General features: G+C 34.6%; 1 long non-coding RNA gene across 1 annotated transcript in view; it reads left to right on the forward strand.

Annotated features, from left to right (window-relative positions):
* LOC307176638 overlaps positions 1–11285 on the forward strand; it is a 159701-nt gene extending 148416 nt beyond the window's left edge. Inside the window, exon 8 of the long non-coding RNA XR_013824852.1 lies at positions 10334–11285. This is a non-coding gene — a long non-coding RNA (uncharacterized lncRNA). The remainder of the gene's footprint in view (positions 1–10333) is intronic.
* Positions 11286–19504: the final 8219 nt, after the last annotated feature.

Below are 19504 nucleotides of genomic sequence, written 5' to 3' on the forward strand. Positions count from 1 at the left end.
TTCATCAATCACTAATTTATTCATTCATTTGAAATATACGTTCAGTGACAAAAATATAACTTTCAGGTAATATTCTAGGTGCTGATATACAGCAATGGAGAAAACAGCAAGATCCCTGCTTATGTAATGTTGTTTGATAATTCTTTTAAAGTTTTGGCCCTAAGCACGGAAAGAGAACTCAGACTCCAGGATTGTGCCAAACAAAACAGGGATTTCAGTCACTTCTTTCTGTCTCGCAGTAAAAAGATAAATGATTCTACTCCTAATTTTTCATTTAGGTCAAGCCATTAACTAGGCTAGAATAGTTAGAAAAGGGTGAGGTCACATTCTCAGGATTGCTAAAAGAATGAGAAGTAGACCAAAGATTCTTTTCTGATCCTGGAACACTATATGGTGATCCAAGTGCATAGTTATGAATCCCGCGTAGCATTTTTTCACTTTAAGTTTTAGTTTAAAGATGCTTATGCAGTTTTCATATATGCCAGGCAATATCCTAGGCACACAGAAAGTAATCACTCATTTAATCCTTCTGAAAACACCATAATGTACATATGACTATTATCAGACTTTTACATATTAATAAGACTCAGGTACAGAGAAATTTAAGCACTTTAGCTAAGATCACACAGCTAGCAAGCGACAGAGCCAAGATTTGAATCTAAACACTTGAAATCCAGAATTCATGTTCTTGACACGTACAAATGCTGCCTTTCACATATGCAAGGAGTTATGTTTCCTGGGACCTTAAATAGACTTCATGTGAAATATCAGACTGTTTTTTTCTTTAGTTATTGGAGAAGAGTCAGTTGTTATAATACTTCAAAATATGCTAAACTGGTAAAGAGATACAATTTTGAGCAAAACTAATTCTGCAACTATACTGTCTCATTGAAAAAAAATTCATGCGATTTTTTCTTCTCCAAGCCATGGGGATATGTGTTTAGCAGTTTACTGAGTTTTAATGGGCCTTAAAAGGCTGTCAAAAACACATTATTTACTTTCAGAAAAGACAGAGTGGGGAACCTCTGCAAATAAAGGCAACAAAAACACTGAGAAAAAATTGTTAAAACCAACGCTTTGGGACTCTGAATATTAACCAATGATTTGCAACAATCTCAGGAACATTTATTCAAGAAAAGCTGCTGAACCTAGGTGAGAATGGCAGTTTATGTCATTTTAATTTGACCTATTCCTATCTCCAACTCCCCAACTTAGAGTTGCCTTGAAAACTGGTAGCCTTGCAACCCCTAAGCTGTGTAAACCAGCAGTGTTGCAGATACCCGAGGGGGCAGATGAGTTTGGAGCTCCTAATGAAGCTTTTCCCAGAACGTCGTCAGTGACCAATCTCACAGGTCCTTGGAAAAGCTCCATTTGCAGGATGTTGTTGTTATTTGACTTAATTTTGGAGCTTGTTGCATGAGAAACCCCATCTCCAGGAAACTGGTTGAAAAAAATCAAAGGCAATAGTTTACCACACAACTCTCTACGGCTGTAAATATGAGTTGGAACAAATAAGAGGTTGGGCAAAACATACAGGGAAGATCTGTGAAACAAGATATCCATAGGGAGTTTTGAAAAGCACTGACATATTCCCGGTGATCTAGAGGACAGTATATATATGCAGGACTATGCACATGCCAGGAAGAGAGGATCTGAATCTACCACTGCTAGCTGACCTTGAGGTCCTGCATAAACAGAAAGAAAAGGCTACATCAGAGTTTTTAACTGCCTAAGAACAGAAGGTATATCCCAACACAAAGAGCCTCTCAACAAAAGATGTAAGACTTAATGTTTCAAGGAATTAAATGAAACCTCTAATGAATCAATAGATGATCACTAACCTAAGTGAACACACACTTAAGCAGCCACACTCTACAAGGAATAGAAGACTTTAGATAATTATTCTGGGAAAGTCACTAAACAACATCATCAAAACTCGAGATGAAGAGAAATCTGATTGCCAGGATTTCCACACAATATTACCTAAAATGTCCAGTTTTCAACAAACAACAAAAATATGAGACAGCCAAAGAAAAAGGAAAAGAAAGCGCTGCCCATGCACATGAATAAAAAAAAAAAGCAGTCAAAAGAAATTGTCCCTGAGGGAGCCCAGAGATGTAAGATAAAGACTTTAAATAAGCTATTAAATAGATAAAGGAAATCACATCTAAAAAAATTAAAGAAAAAATATAACAGTGATGTCTCACCAAGTAGATAATATCAATAAAGATAAATAGATATTAAAAAGAACCAAGTAGCAATTCTGGAGTTGAAAAATGCAATACTTGGAAAGAAAATTCACAAGCAGCGTTCAACAGCAGATCTGAGTTAGCAGAATAAACAATTGAGGACAAGTCAAATGAGAATAATCTGCCTAACAGAAAGAAAAAAAAAAACAATGAACAAAAGTAAACAGGCCTCAGAGACATGTAGAACACTCTCAAGTGTACCAACATATACATAATATGAGTGCAAGAAAAGAGGAGAGTGTGAAAGAGACAGAAATAATATTTGAAGAAAGTATAGCTGAAAACTTCTCAAATTTGATTAAAACAATTTAATCTACACATTCAAGAAGCTCAAATAATGCCAAGTAATATAAATTCAAGGAGTAATATAAACTCAAATAAAACAAAGTCAAAACAAGAATGTGTCTTGATCCACATCTAGACTCATCATAGTCAAACTGTCAAAATCCAAAGATAATCTTCAAAGCAGCAAGAGAAAAATGACATCTCATGTACAACATAGCCTCAATAAGACTCAAAGCTGTCTTTTCATCAGAAAAAAATGGAGACCAAAAGGCTATGTGTTTAAGGAAATCTGTCAGATCACTGACTACTGAAGTAATGGAACAGAGGTTTCAGTGGCAACACAATACAAGGAATACGTTTTTGCAAAGATAGTTTAGAAAAGTCAATACACAACCTTTTTTAGAAAGCTCAGTACACAAATGGATTACTGCAGTCCTTAACAATTAACAACAGGAAAACATAGTAGAGAGGAGAACCTGATTCCCAGAGTTACCACATAATATTATTCAAAATGTTCAGTTTCTAACAAAATATTACAAGGCACACAAAGAAACAAGATGGTATGGCCCATTCATGAGGGAAAAAAAACTGGCAGAATCCAAGACTGAAGAAATCCAGACATTGAACTCACTAAATAAAGACTTTAAAAAATTGTCTTAAATATACCCAAAAAACTAAAGGGAACCATAAAAAAAAAGAACAAATGTATAAACAAATAGGGACTATCGATAAAGACATAGAAACTGTTACAAGAAACCAAATAAAAATTCTCAAGCTGAAAGAGCACTAACCAAAATGAAAAAAAAAAAAAAAAAAGTTACCAGAGTGATTCAATAGCAGATTTGAGGAAATAGAAGAACGAATCAGTGAACCTGAAGATAGGACAGTTGAAATTATACTGTTGGAGGAGTAGCAAGAAAAAAATATTGAAGGAAATGAAGAGAACCTAAGGGACCTATGGGACACTAATATTGTACCAACATATACTTAATAGGATTCACAACAGGAAATAATAGAAAGAGGTAGAAATAAAATTTGAAGAAATAATAGCCAAAAAAACTTCCTAAATTTGATGAAATACATGAATCTACACAACTAAGAAGCTGAAGAACTCAAATTATAATAAACTTAAAGATGTCTAGACCAACACATATTCATAATCAAACTGTCTGAAACCAAAGCTAAAGAATCTTGCAAGCAGCAAGAGAGAAGTAAATTGCAATATACAAGGAATCTTTAATAAGATTAATGGCTGATTCCTCATTAAAAATGTGGAGGCTAAGGAAATTCCCTGGCAGTCCAGGGGTTAGGACTCTGTGCGCTCACTGCCAAGGGCCCAGGTTCAATCCCTGGTCGGGGAACTATGATCCCACAAGTCGTGCAGCCAAAAAAAAAAAAAAAAAAAAAAAACAATGAAAAATGTGGAGGCCAGAATGGACTGGGATGGCATATTTAAATGTTAAAAAAAAAAACCTGTCACATAAGAACTATATATCCAGAAAAACTGCCCTTCAAAAATGAAAGAGAAATTAAAACATTCCCAGATAAACAACAATGGAGTGAGGTTGTCTCTGGTAAACCTGACCTAAAAGAAATGCTAAATGGAGTCCTTCGGGTTGAAGTGAAACGATATTTGAGAGTCACTTGAAACCATTTGAAGAAATAACACTAGTGAAGGTAAATGCATAGGTAAATACAAGCATACCTCAATGATATTATGGGTTCAGTTCCAGACAACCACAATAAAGTCACACAAATTTTTTGTTCCCCAGTGCATATGAAAGTTACATTTACACTATACTATAGTGTATTAAGTGTACAATAGCATTGTGTCTGAAAAAAACAATGCACATAATTAAAAAATTTATTAGTAACAAATGCTAACCATCATCTGAGCCTTCAGTGGGTCATAGCAGTAAGTCAAAGACGACTGATCACAGATCACTGTAACAAATACAGTGATAATAAAATGTATGAAATACTGAGATAATTATCAAAATGTGACACAGAGACATGAAGTGAGAAAATGCTGTTGGAAAAATGGTACTGATAGAATTGCTCAGTGCATGCTTGCACAAACCGTCAATTTGTGAAAAACACAGTATCTGTGAAGCGTAATAAAACAAAGTACAGTGAAAAGAGGTAAGCCTGTATAAAATCCAGTGTTATTTTATTTTTTGGTTTATAACTCCATTTTTTATTTCCTACATGATTTAAAAGACAAATGCATCAAGCAATTATTTTTAATCTATATTAAAGGGAACACCATGCACAAATGTGGGTGAGGATTTGTTGAAATTGGAACTCATGTGCTGAGGGAATTTAAATGGTGTGGCTGTTATGGAAAACACTTTGGCAGTTCCTCAAAAGACTAAACAGAATTATCATATGATCCAGCAATTCTGTTATTAGCTATATATCCAAAGGAATTTAAAACAAAGCCTCAAACAGAAACTTGTATGCCAGTGTTAATAAGAGCATTATTCACAGTAGCCAAAAGGTGGAAACAACCCAAATGTCCATGAACTGATGAATGGATAAACAATATGTGGTATATACATACAATGGAATATTATTCAGCCATAAAAAGAGTGAAGTTCTGATACATGCTATCACATGAAAGAGCCTTAAAGACATGATGTTAGGTGAAATAATCCAGACATAAAAGATAAATATTGTATGATTTTGCTTATATGCATTACCTAGAATGAGCAAATTCACAGGGAGAGAATGTGGACGTTACCAGAGACTTAGCGGAGAAGTAGTGGGGAATTATTGCTTAATGGGTACAGTTTCTCTTAAGGTAATGAAAAAGTTTGGAAATAGATAGCGGTGATGTTTACACAACATTGTGAATATAATTAACGCTACAGAATTGTTCACTTAAAAGTGGTTAAAATGGTAAATGTTATGTATATTTTAATGCAATAGAAAAAATACAAAAAAGCCCCTGCTCCCAACTCTTCTGAGCCTTTCCAGCATCATTCACTTAGTAATATTTAAGAGCTCTCCTTTCTGTCTTAAATAACTAAGGTTGCCCTTTAAAGTTATTTACATTTGTTTGACCTTTGTAGAAGATGAAATTATAATCTCCATCTTCTTATAAGCTTTCTCATACTTAACGTGTATTGCAAATATCGACTCTCATACAAAATCAGCACAAAATGTTCTAATCACTTCTAAAGCATCCTGCATTTCAATCTTTTTCTTATATCAGGCTTTCTTTGTCTATGTTTGAACTTTTCCTGGTTTCTCTCAGGTTGGAGAAAAACTAGAAAATGCACTTCAGGTGGACTGTATCAAACACTAAATATATTGCAAAGCTAAATTTTTGCCTTATGAAAATCTGATATCTGTCTAACTTTAAAAAAAATAAGTGTGTATGGCTTTTTCTTTTTTGTCTTTCACTTACAACTTCCAATTCTCATTTTGTTTTTTGTTCCCAATTTGCACTACATGTTTATTCTTGTTACTTGCACAGAAGTAATCTCTGTAAAGTTCCATTCTGTAGCATCTAGTCACTCCTATAAAATGTCTTTTAATTTTTAATTCCATCAGGCTAAGTGCTGGCCACCTCCCTCAGTGTCTGCCACGAACTTAATGAAAATGCTCACTAATCCATCTCACAGGTCAGATTTGCCATTTACCTCTCAGGGCTCTGAGAGAAATTAATGAGATCATTGTTCTAGTGCTCTTTGGATACTGGCATTTTAGGAAAGCTATGCCAAAAGTCTCCAAAGATTTGTATTATGAACTTGTTCATGAAAGATAAATTTTATGATTTTTACTAAATGTTAAGAGATTTAGGTATTCAAAGGCATGGACTCAGCTTTTGGAAACTTGAAAGGCATTAGCTAAAATCAGAGTACGCTTACTGATATAACTGTACAGATAATGTAAGGGTTGATGGAGAATTTAAATCAAAATATCTATATGATATAAATATCTAAAAAACAAGTTTACCGTATCATTTATCATATCGTGGGGAAAACAAAATGAAAATGATTCAAGAGGGATATTACTCATTTACTGTGTTTGAATAATACTCATTTTTATTGTAATAATATTATCTAATCATTCTTAGAAAGTTTTGAAAACACATATTAAGAAAATTATCCATAATTCACAACAGAGTTCCTTCAACATTTTGCCATGTTCCCCTTGATTCTTTGGCTATATACGTATTTTTAATGATGCAGAATAAATGCTATATTTCTAGGAGTATGTGCTAATTCTAAAGGTATTATTTCATTACACCATACTACAGTATTTTATACTATATGGAAATATCAAAAGATAAACATAAAAATGAAATTAACCAAATTTCTACCACTGATAATATTTTGATATAATTCAAAAATATACTTTTTATGCATTTCAAAATTTTCAGTTCACTTTTTAACAGAACTGCCTATTTTAATAATTTTATTACATGAGAATGAATGTTCATCACATAAATATCAGGTAATAAAAATATGTAAAAGAAAAACTTTAAAAATCATGACTAACCCCATCAAGTAGAGACATCACCAATAATATTTTGGATTATAGTTACTCCTCATTTAGATATAAATGTATATATCTGTATGGATGAATATAGATACACAGATATAGGCATAAGTTATGGACTGAATTTTGTGTCCTCCCAAAATTCATATGTTGTTACTAATTCCCGATGTGATGGGGAGGTGGGGCCTTTGGAAGGATATTAGGTTATGAGAATGGAGCCTTCATGAACCAGACTAGTGCCCTTATAAAGGAGGCCCCGGACAGCTTCCTTATTCCTTCCACCATATGAGGATACAGTGAAAAGACAACTGCCTGTGAACTAGGAAGCAGGTCCTCATGAGACACAGAACCTGCCAGCACCTTAATCATCTTAATTGTGTACTTCCCATATCTGAGCTGTGAGAGCTGTGAGAAATAAATTTTTGTCATTTATAAATCTTTCAGTTTATGGTATTTTTGTTACAGCAGCTGAATGGACCATACAACATAGGTAGATACACAGGTAGACATATAGATATACAGATATATGCATAGTGTTTTGGTTTTTTTTTTCCGGTATGCGGGCCTCTCACTGTTGTGGCCTCTCCTGTTGCGGAGCATAGGCTCTGGACGCGCAGGCTCAGCGGCCATGGCTCACGGGCCTAGCTGCTCCGCGGCATGTGGGATCTTCCCGGACCGGGGCACAAACCCGTGTCCCCTGCATCGGCAGGCGGACTCCCAACCACTGCGCCACCAGGGAAGCCCTGCGTAGTGTTTTATAATCACGTTTATATATCAATAACTAAATACAATATAAAATATCATGCTTAAAGCCTGCGTAATATTCCAATATAGGGAATGTGGATGTGGAAAGACAATACATAAAATGTATAGGACATATGTTCTGATGTCAAAATGGCTGAATGATCTCATTACTCTACTGCTGACAACATGTCATGGGCTAGTTTTTTGTAAAACCATATCTGTAAAATGACAGAAAAGATAAAATCATAACAGAATGTATAGTACATCACGAGAATTAAATGAAAGTTTCCATATGATAAATACCTGATAGTATTTGCTCATTGTCGTCAATTAGCATTTATTAAGTACTTATTAAGCGCGGTCTTGTTACGTGTATTATCCCTTATCTTCTGGCAACTCTGGAAGGTATGTATTACCATCATTTTACAGATAAGAAAGTTGTGTCTTAGATTAAGTAACTTGCATATTGTTATGCATACGTCTATTAAGAAGAGTTGTGATTTAAATTAATACCAGGTACCTCATTTGTTCCCACTTAAGTAATTGCTTTTTGTCACGTTTAGTCTAAAGGAGTTATCGTCAGAATATAAGTTATTTACAGAGACTTAACAGAAATTCATCATCTATGGGAATATATAATCATAATTGAACAAGATAAAGAATTAAAATGTACTCTTTGATTAATAAGTTCTACAGAATGTGAAAAGGTGATGATTAAACTATTCCACCTGAGGTAATGGCAGATATGTTATATTTAGGGACACAAAGAAAGCTGGTCTTGCTAAGCATGGTGTTTATTTCCGGGAAAGTGTCTTTGTAGGGTCATATTGTTTCCAAAATGGTAACTGAGACTTAAGAGAACCATACCTCTGACTCTAGAATGACTGGATATTTTGAATGCCTTAAACACCAAAATTTATTCTGTAGAAAATCTGAGCATCAATTATGTTTTTCAATAAATAAATAGTATTAAAATGAATTGCATATTCATCTCTTTAAAGATATTATTCTATGCAATTTCTTTTAAAGATTAAATGAAAAAAAAGATTTTCTAAACATTGTATACCCAGGCCATATCAAATTCCCTGCCTTGAAATACATTTTGAGAAAAAGTACAATACACCAGTATTTCAAAATATTTCTGACCTTGAATGTATAAAACTTGAATGTTGACAAAATATAGATTTTCCACTACTTCTTTCTTACTGTTAAAATATATTTCATGGTGGGTTTCTTTGATTTGTTTTATTACCTTAATTAGACATTTCATAGTTCTCAACTGCAACAAATTTTTACTTAGAGTTTCTCAGGGGCTTATCCCAAGAGGGCACAGTGAGGAATCAAAAGAAGTATAAATGCTCAATCCTCAGAGAGAAAATAAAATAACGTTCTGCATACCAAACTCTGTGCTACAGAGACGCTTTCACATACAGAATCTTAGTTATTTTGCATATCAGTAAATGTTCTCATTTTAATTTATGTGTTAATTAAACGACCTGAGTCTATATAGTCAGTAAGAGTCAGGATTCAAACCTTATTTTAGTAGCCCACCTAAAGCTCTTTCCATACTTCTGTTAGCATGCAAAGCATAGCATGCATACTACATGTATTACATCTACTAGCAGACACAGAAGAGTCACATGTAAAGATTAGTAGCAGTATAAAGTAGTAATTGTTAAGAGCTGGGGCATAGTGATACAGAGGGTAACTGCTAATATGTAGCTCTATAAATGTTAAGATATATGTAACATACATTTTTTTCTGATTCCCATAATCCCATTTAATTTTGACCTCTCTTCCAACAACGTCTCCAACCTCAGGGATGGGTCCGTAGTATAAAACTGTAATCAAGTTTATAGACAATAAACAGAAGAATAATGGTTATATTGAAGGCTTAATACTATATTATTTACAGTATTTTTAGGATTCCAGTTATGTTTTATAAAAAGATTAGCATGATTTTTAATTTAGTAATGAAAAGATTATGTGTATTACTTAATGGTACAATGAGTTTTATATTAATGGATGTGTTTAAATAAATAGTTTTATGCCACCAGTGATAAAATGTTGCCTGGAATAAACTTATTATTATTAATCCTCACAAAATTCTCCAAGATTAGGTTTTATAATCATTGTTATACAATTAGAATATTAAAACTGCAAAAGATTACGGAACTTGCCCATAGACACGTGTTGCTAATTTTCCTATTAGCCTAAGCGTCCAGGTCTCTGTGACAGGGCATCAGCTTCAAAAGGACTTGTTACCTATTTGTAAAAAGATACTCAAATTAAAAACTAATAATAAACAGTGAAAAGCTTATGTATGATTAGATGACCAGAGTCCTAGAATAGTCACTGTATTAATTTCCTATCTCTGTTGTAACAAATTACTACAACTCGGTATCTTAAAACAACGCAAATTTATTATCTTACAGTTCTGGAAGTCAGAAGTCCGAAATGATTTTATGGAAGGAAAATCAAGGTGTTGGTAGGGATGTATTGCTTCTGTAGGTTTAGATCTCAATCCATTTCTTTCCCTCTTCCAGCTTCTAGAGGCTTCTCATCGTCCTTGGTTCATGGTCCCCTTCCACCTTCAAACACGGCACTAGCCGGTCAAGTCTTTCCCATGTTACATCATTCTGACACTCCTTCTTCTGCCTCGAAGGACTCATGTGAGTACGTGAAGCCCAGCCAGAGAATCCAGGATGTTCTCCTAATCTCTAGATCCTTAACTAGATCACATCTTCAAAGTGCCTTCTGCCTTGTTAAGTAACATTTTCACAGGTTCTGCAGATTTTGACATGAACATCTTCGGAGGTCATTACCCTGCCTACCACAGTCAGGAAAGGCTTTCTTGAAGAAAATGATATATAGAGTTTGAGCTTGAATGTTAGAGTTTGGATCAGCGCAGTATAATCTGAGGAAACACTGTAAGACAAGATATGGTGAGAGATTGTTTATAGTGGCCCATGTGTAGAGCCAAGACTACTGTATCATTCACTAACTAGTTTCGTGATTTCAGTTAAGTCACGTAAACTTTCAGGGTCTCCATTTTTTCAAGTATGAAATGAAGTTATTGGGCTACGTGAGTGCTATAGCACTCTTTTACCAACCACGTAATACATATACACATTTTTAACTTTTATCATATAATCATACATAATGACTATATTTTTTTAAATTGAAGTATAATTGACGTATACATTATTTTCGTTTCAGTTTACAACACAATGATTTGATATTTGTATATATTGCAAAATATTCGCCACAATAAGTCTAGTTAACATTCATCAAAATACACAGCTACAAAAATCTTTTTAATGAAAATTAAATGAGTGCATTTTTAAAAGGTCGATTGGTTGTTAAGTTCAGACAATATTTATCAAGCCTCTGGAAGGTGCATGGCAGTGCCTAAGCACGGGATAGTCATTGTACACCTTTTTAGCTTAATCAAAGCCTCACATTTCTCTTTTGATAGGGTCATGCATTTTTATTTTCCACCTGACTCATTCTGAAACAAAATGAAAAATTACGTTGTATGTTTGCTTTTCTTTCTTCTTCCATAGCTGCTAATTTTATGGCACTTTTATTCAGTCTCTCATAACTTTTTCATTTAATTAAATTCTTACAAAAATATATTACTTTCAATACTTCAGGTTTGTCAAAAGGAAAGGGAAAGTTATACAGACTCATTATGCATTGTTTGTATTTATTAGTACTTTCTAGGATTATTTGTCATCTTTCCGAGATTTATTGTGCTATTCTCTTTATGTCATACCATTCCTTCATGTGAAATAATTCCCACACCAGAGCTTACTTCATAAAAGCAAATGGACATCGTGATCTAAATTCAATATCAGCTCCCAGACTTGCCACAAGGCTTGCATTTCTACTATTATTATCACTCTTATGGATTAAAAAAAAAATCTTCTTCTAAGCGCCTACTAAAGGCAATAATTTTTCCCTGGTTGGATATCATCATAATACATTAGCAAAGCACAGAGAGCAGGTGCTGAGTAGACAGTTGAAGAACGTCTGCATTTTGGATAACGATGAAGTAGAGGAGGGAAGGCCCAGGTGTGGGATCCTGCTGGAGCTCCATAATGTCCCTCCCGCAGACTTCTTTCTTGCTCTCTAGACAATACCCTAGTTGGGTCTTTATGCCTCCTACCTGTTACTTGTATCAAGATACTATATCACTTATATCACCCACATCCAAAACCACCCCTTCAATCTACCCTACATACATATGCTATCACCCTGCTCTGAAGCTTCTGTAAAATAGAATAGATAAAATTCAAAGGCTTCCACAGCATGGCCCACACTTATCTTTATAATGTTATTGCACTTTTCACACATAATTCACTATTGCCAAATATGTCTACTGTTCCTTGAATATACATACATCAAGACCCATTTCTACCTCTACCCTTCAAAATAGTTTTCTTGCCAAGGTAGCTTGGACCCTCCTTCTTCTTTCTTAAGCTATCTTTCTAGCTCTGCAAGAAGACCTTATCTTATTTCCTTAGTTTTCATGGATCAACACTTCCTTGAAATTCTATGGCACTTATAGGCTATCCTCTTCATTCATCACAGAGCTAACCACAGGTTTGCTTTCTGAAATGTAGATTGCTCTTCTTATTGTAAACATCTCATCTTCCCAACTACATCCTAAATCCCTCAGGAATAGGGACTCTATCCTTACCTTCTTGGCATTCTCAATCCATAGCACATAGCCAGACTCATAGATGGTTCTCAGTAGAAGTTAATAGATAATTATGATGGCTACTTTATGTTTTGGTTCAAAGGATCTAAATTATATGTAAAAACCTACTGATATTTGATTATTTGTACATAATAGAGATATATAGGGGTATATTGAATAGTTTAGAAGCCATGAGATTTAGGGGGGGTCACCAAGATAAAAGTCATAACTTTTAAAATGCAAGTCAAGGCTCTGAACTGTGCCCATATCAAGTGTCAACACAAGGATATAACAAATAGCAACTCACATTCTTCCAAATATTGTCATATTTGCTAAAAAAGCACTTAAAACTCATGAGGTTTCAGGCAACTTCTAGATAATATTCTTGGGGATAGAGCCAAACACCTTCCACTTTGCTTCAAAAATTCAAAGCTCTGATATATCATGCTAACTCTAGTTTTTATATCACCAAAAATTATCACACAGTTCAGGATATATAATACCTTCCTGAGGAGATCCTATTTTTCTGGGGACACAGAAATGATTCTTACATCAGCTGAGAACAGGTATGAAGTCAGTTTTCAAGAACTGGCTCAAATATTTCTTTCTCTGGAATATCGTCTCCAAACCATTTTAGAATTAGTTGTTCCTTCCATTGTGTTCCCAAAACACAAGCTACCTTTCTCTTTTATAACATTTACCTCTGTTTTACTTTATAGTTTGTTTACATTTCCATAATTTTCACTAGCCCAACAATATCTTAAGGGTATTTCCCTTTTTGGTTTTCTTTTATATTTGTTTTCTTTTTAATGCTGGGCAATTTGCACATTAAGAGTGTTCCATAAATGTTTGTTAAATGTGTATTTTAAGAACATATGGGGGACTTCCCTGGTAGCCCAGTGGTAAAGAATCTGCCTTCCAGTGCAGGGGACGTGGGTTCGATCCCTGGCTGGGGAACTCAGATCCCACATGCCACGGGGCAACTAAGCTCGCACGCCACAACTACTGAGCTCGCCCGCCTCAACTAGAGAGCCCGTGCGCCACAATTAGAGAAGAGGAAGCCCGCACACCACAACTAGGGAGAAGCCCATGAGCCACAATGAAGAGCCCGTGCCACAGTGAAAGATCTCGCATGCCTCAGTGAAGATTCCACGTGCCGTAACTAAGACCTGATGCAGCCAAAAACTAAAAACTAAAAATAACTAAAATAAAAAAATAAAATAAAATAAACTTAAAAGAACATATGGAAGTTTGAAACTTCTATCACCTGATTCTGGAGATTTATCCCCTCAGAGGCACCTGTCAAGATTGAAGCAAACAGAAGTCCATAGAGCTGATAAAGGAAGTGATCAGGAACAATAGTAAGACTGAAGCAAACTCCTTAAAGATGGAATCACACTTTGACTTTGTAACTCTCACTGTGGCTAAAAGAGTTCTTGGTACATTTTACATGTTCAATGAAGATTTACTAAATGGATTTTAAATCCTACACCGACTGTGATAATTTCAGAGGTAAAGAAGAATTAGCATCAAATAGCAGGTACTCCCTTGCCATTGAAGACATGCTAAAAAATAGAGCTTATATTTCTATCATTTATTCCAGCTGTCTTGCATTTCTGATACTCTTGTCCCTTCCCAATTGCTGAAACTATTAGAATGAACAACCCATAAAAGTTTTTGAGGACTCACTCAACTCCTGAACCTTTTTCTGGTAACAATACCACAGGTTGTACTCAAACCCATGATTTCTATTAAGGGATATAAATTTATATGTTGTGATACAATATGATGAGCATATTACAAAATATGTGGAATCCAGATTTCAATGAAATTGTCGATGTTTAAAGTACCATCTCATTTATAACATCTATGTGTTGATGAATGTGGACAGTAATAATTGACACAACCTCTTAATGCAAACATCAGCATCTATTTCCATTATGGGGGAACTTTTTCAGATTCACTAATTACATATCTGTGGTATCAGTTTACTCTCCAATAGCAAAAATGGCATTCTATGTAACAGAATCATGAATAATTGCAAAGCTCCTTGTACTTAACTGTACCAGATGGCTTAACTATAGAGAGATTCAAATGAATGGTATTATATTTCTCAGACATCTGGAAAACTTCTAACAACATATGGAACTCAAGTAGCACTCCCAGTATTTTTTAATGGCAAAGTCATTAACATTTGCAAAAGTAAAATTCTGATATGGCAGCATTTTCCCACATCCATTGCTGTTCAGATTCCTACAGTTTTCCTAATATCAACTTATGCAAAACATTTATGTACATGAAGTGACTAGCAATCTATAGATGGTCTGAGTTTCTGTGACACAGGAAGAACTGTGAGAATTGAAAAGGAAAGATGAGCAAAAGAGAGAAAAGTATAATTTAACCTTGTTAGGAAAATAAACAATGTTCCTGAGTAGCTGAGTGTTGTTTTTTTTTTTTTAAACTGGACAGTGTTTTCTCCTCCAATTCTCAGCAACTGACAATTTAACTCGTATTTGATTTATTATTTCCAAATTTAGTGTTTAAGAAAGTGGTTTGGGATATACGCAGATCTGATACTGCCTTCCTCTGGTGCCACCCGGTTTATCTGGGGTTTTTTGAGTCCCAGAATTCACTTATTTAGGAACAGTGAAAGGATCATGTCTCCAATATTCTTATGGATTACTAAACAAATTTGTTATAAATAAAATTCATTTAAAGTTATATAAGAAGATTTTTTCAACTAACTCTTGTAAGAATTAAGTAAGTTTAAAAATAATCTGTGAGGTTAGGTGACAATCAGAGTTCAATTAAGACAGTATCTTAACAATTATCCAATCACTACATACTATATGACTAAATAAATGGATAAACAGAACTTTAACATTTTCAATCTGTTTCAAATGATGAAGGTTGAGAAAGAAGGAAGGAAAGGAAGAACGACATGGAGGGAAAGAGAAGAAGGGAGGAAAAGAGGGAGAATAAGGATCAGGGGAAGGTAGGTGTTAGAAAGGGGAAAAGTCAAATAGGACTTTAGGAAAATCATTTTGGTATAAATTCTATTCCTTAATAGGACATCAAGAAATATAGTTAATTTTTGTGTGTTGCCTTGGGTCCAATAACTACTTAATTCACTTAATAATGCTAATAATTTACTAGTAAATTCTTTTGGATATTCTAAATATACAATCATAAATCTTCTTAAATGTGTGTTGATGATTTGTGGTATATTTTCAAATATGGTTTCTACCCAGCTTTTCTTTCTTCCTCTTCTGGACTCATTGCTCATATGTCAAAACTTTTCACCATAACCTTATGTCTTTTATGTTCTTTTATATATTTTGTTTTTCTCTCTTGGCATCATCTTGATACTTTTTTACTGATCTACCTTCCAGATCACTGATCCTGTCTTCTGATGTTTTTAACCTTCCATTACAACTTTTGAATTCTTAACTTTGGTTATTAATTTTTTTTTTACTTTTACTATTTTACTCTTTGTGTGTGTGTATGAATTTTGGGTCTCTACTAAAATCCTCCATAATTTTCTCTATGATCTTGTACATATTAATCAAAATTATTTTAATGTCTCTGTATGGTAACCCAAAATATCAATCACTAGTTGGTCAGCTTCTTATAAATAAAATACTTTTTTTCTCTTCATTTTCAGTCAGTGAGCCTACGTGTGTGTTTGTTTTGCTTTAATCATGCTATGTAATTTTGGATAAGAAGATGAACATTTTGTGTACAATATTTATGAGATTCTGGATAATGTTATCTACTTCCAAAGAACTTAAAATCTTCTCTTGGTAAGCAGATAAACAATGAATCACCTTGATATTTCCAAGCATCAGTTTGAGCTTTATAATAGTTGTTATACATCAGGTTTATATTTACCTATAGGCTGTCATACTCACTTGTAGACGACTGTACTTACTTTAAGACTCCTCTGGGGTCTAAGGTCAAAGTTGGACCACACAGCTGCTAATATTTTGGTCCGGCTTTTTAGCCTCCCAGCTGTTTTTCTTTCTGGGTTTCCTAGGGTTTTTCTCCATGCATGCACAGCTGAGGGTCAGCAGTTAACTCACAATTTGTATACAGATTTTGGGGTTCATTTCTCTGCAATCCCCTTCTCTCCAGAATTCTGTTGCTTTAATTTCAATCAATCTGGAAGCCTCAAACTCCAATCTCTTTATTCTCAGCTAAGTAGGGTTGCTGATTGCTGCTTGGTGTTTCTTCCCCCAGTGGGTAAACTAGAAATTTCCCTAAGGAGAAAAAGCTGAGACAGATGTGGAAATGACATGGTACACTGTCCTTCACTCAAGGACTCTAATCGCCTCAGATCCTACTTTTTCTTGCTTTCCATTGCCCTTGAACCGTTGTGGGGTTTTGTTTGTTTGCTTGCTTGTTTGTTTGTTTATTTATTTTTGGCTGCGTTGGGTCTTTGTTGCTGTGCACGGGCTTTCTCTAGTTGCAGCGAGAGGGGGGCTACTCTTCATTGCAGTGCACTGGCTTCTCGTTGCAGTGGCTTCTCTCGTGGCGGAGCATGGGCTCTAGATGCACAGGCTTCAGCAGTTGCGGCATGCCGGCTCAGTAGTTGTGGCTTGCAGGCTTAGTTGCTCGGCGACATGTGGGTTCTTCCCGGACCAGCGCTCGAACCCATATGCCCAGCATTGGCAGGCAGATTTTAACCACTGCATCACCAGGGAGGCCCTAAACCATTATTTTTTAAAATATATTTTGTCCAGCTTTGATAATTTTTTCAGCAGTAAGGATAGTACAATTTGAGTTTCTCTCATTACCGAAAGCAGAATACCTTTCTTGCTTAAAATTTTTATTTTTTTTTACTGAAATATACCATAATTGTTACAGATTAAGCAACTTGCAAGTACTTAGGAAGAGTCAGAGTGTACAATCACATTCATAGTTACAAAAGCCCATTTTCTTGTATTATATCTTACCTGACAAGATGTATCTCTGCTATGAGTAGAGCCAAAGTTTTTGCTCCATTTTTGTGTTTTTGTGACAAGGCAGGCATGTCCTGTTGATGAATCTGAACACTACATCCTCAGAAACCAATGAGATGTCAGAGAAGAAATTGATAATATAAAGATGTGGAGTACAAGTCTAGACTATTGATGGGTCAAGGTCCCAAGAGACATAGAATGGAATAAGATGAGGAAAACCAAAACAAGAAGAGAGTTAGCCTAGCCAAAGAGGAGTGAAAGTTCTTCCTCAAGACTAGAAATAAAGGAACAGAAGGAGCATTAAAGATGGAGGGTTAGTTATAGGGAAACTGAAGAAGTTCTTATCAAGACTCTGGAGTCGTGTACTGAGAGAAAACGAGGGCACAGATAGAACTGAGGGTGCAGAACAGTGGGTGAGATTTGGAATAACTTCAATAAAGCAAAGGACAAATCATAAGATTTGATCTTAAGGACTATTGAAGTTCATTAAGAGTTTACCTTAGGTTTGATAACATGGGTTGAATCTCACGGGCAAGGTACTCCACTGACTTCACGATTGGGTTTCTATCTAAGAAAGCATAGCAGGCAAAGCAGAGGACAGATAATCCAAGTGTCGTACATTATAACATCAGGGAATAAGGAATTCTGAGATTTTAATAAATGTCAAACTGAACTGTAATCATTGCCTACTAATATTAATTATATCATATGTACATTTGAAATCAATTGAAGTTTCAGAAAATGTCAGCTGGGCAGAGAGCATGATAAAGCCAACCTAAGAAGTAAGAAGTCTTCAAGAGGAGAAAGAAGGAGCTGGAAAGTGAAAAATCTGAAGATCTTATGGCCAGAGATTGAGATACTCTAGGTAAAACACCTTCAGATGGTAATAAATATATTTATTTTTACCATATTGGAGGGTGAATGAAATCAAGAGGAGGTAAATGAGCTGATTAGGTCAAGAATCTATGAAGCCAGGTTTTTGGTTTTGTTTTTAATAAACAAAAGAAAAAGAAACTTCATTCCATAAGCAATATTTTGAAAAGAATAGTTTTGACGATCTCTCATAAGTACTAGCTTATATTTAGAAAAATGTGAAATCACAGTTTAAAATTAGAAAAATGGCACTAATGGTGACAAATTCCAAGTGTAAACTTGAGCATCGTAAGTATGAGTATTCTGCCACTCGTCTAATGCTTTTTACTCAATTTTATCAAGAATCCTGTATATTTCAAACACAGTGTCTATTTCAGAGATTTGATACAACGTGTTCTTTTTCATCCATAGTTCTAGTTTCTATTCTTCACTTACAAATGTTTTATAAATGTAAATTATCCAAAGAATGTATTTTTCTTAATTTAGTATGACGTACTTATCCACTTTACAAAAGTGTAGACATACACTTTTTTTAACTAGATTACTCACAAAATGATTTAAACAACACCTTCTGGATATCAGTCTAGTTCCAGTGAACCAATAAATAGCTCTCTAAATTTCTAACTTTCAGTTCGCCAACTTTAGTCTTATTTTTTCACTTTTCTTTCTCAGGCCGTGGTTCTCAGAATATTCAGTGCAGTCCCTGAGAAGAATATTATCACACACTTTGAAGCATGAAAATTTTTCTTTCTATGTCTTGCATCCTAGCAAAAGCATTTAATGGGTACTTTTTTACAAGTTATGGATAGGATTAACAGACTATACTCTAAGTTCGTTTCAATTGCATGACTACACAGATCATATAACAGAGGGATATCATCTGTTATACATTCATGAATTAGATCTCTAAGTCTTCTAGAGAAAATGCCCTTTGCAGAAACTACAAATAACTTCAATAGAATAATTCAAAATAAAAAATATGTGAAGGATTTATATTTTAAAGTTAAATCTGATATATGCAAAAATTTACAGTAGCTTTGTTTATAATCAATGAAAACCGGAACAGCCCAAAGGTTTTCAACCAGTCAAAAACTAGTCAACAAATAAACACACTGTAGCACAACTACCTAATGGAATAATATTCAGCAATAAAAAGGAACAAATTAGTGAAACACACA

This window comes from Stenella coeruleoalba (genome assembly GCF_951394435.1).
Source record: "Stenella coeruleoalba genome assembly, chromosome: 18".
NCBI lineage: Eukaryota > Metazoa > Chordata > Mammalia > Artiodactyla > Delphinidae > Stenella > Stenella coeruleoalba.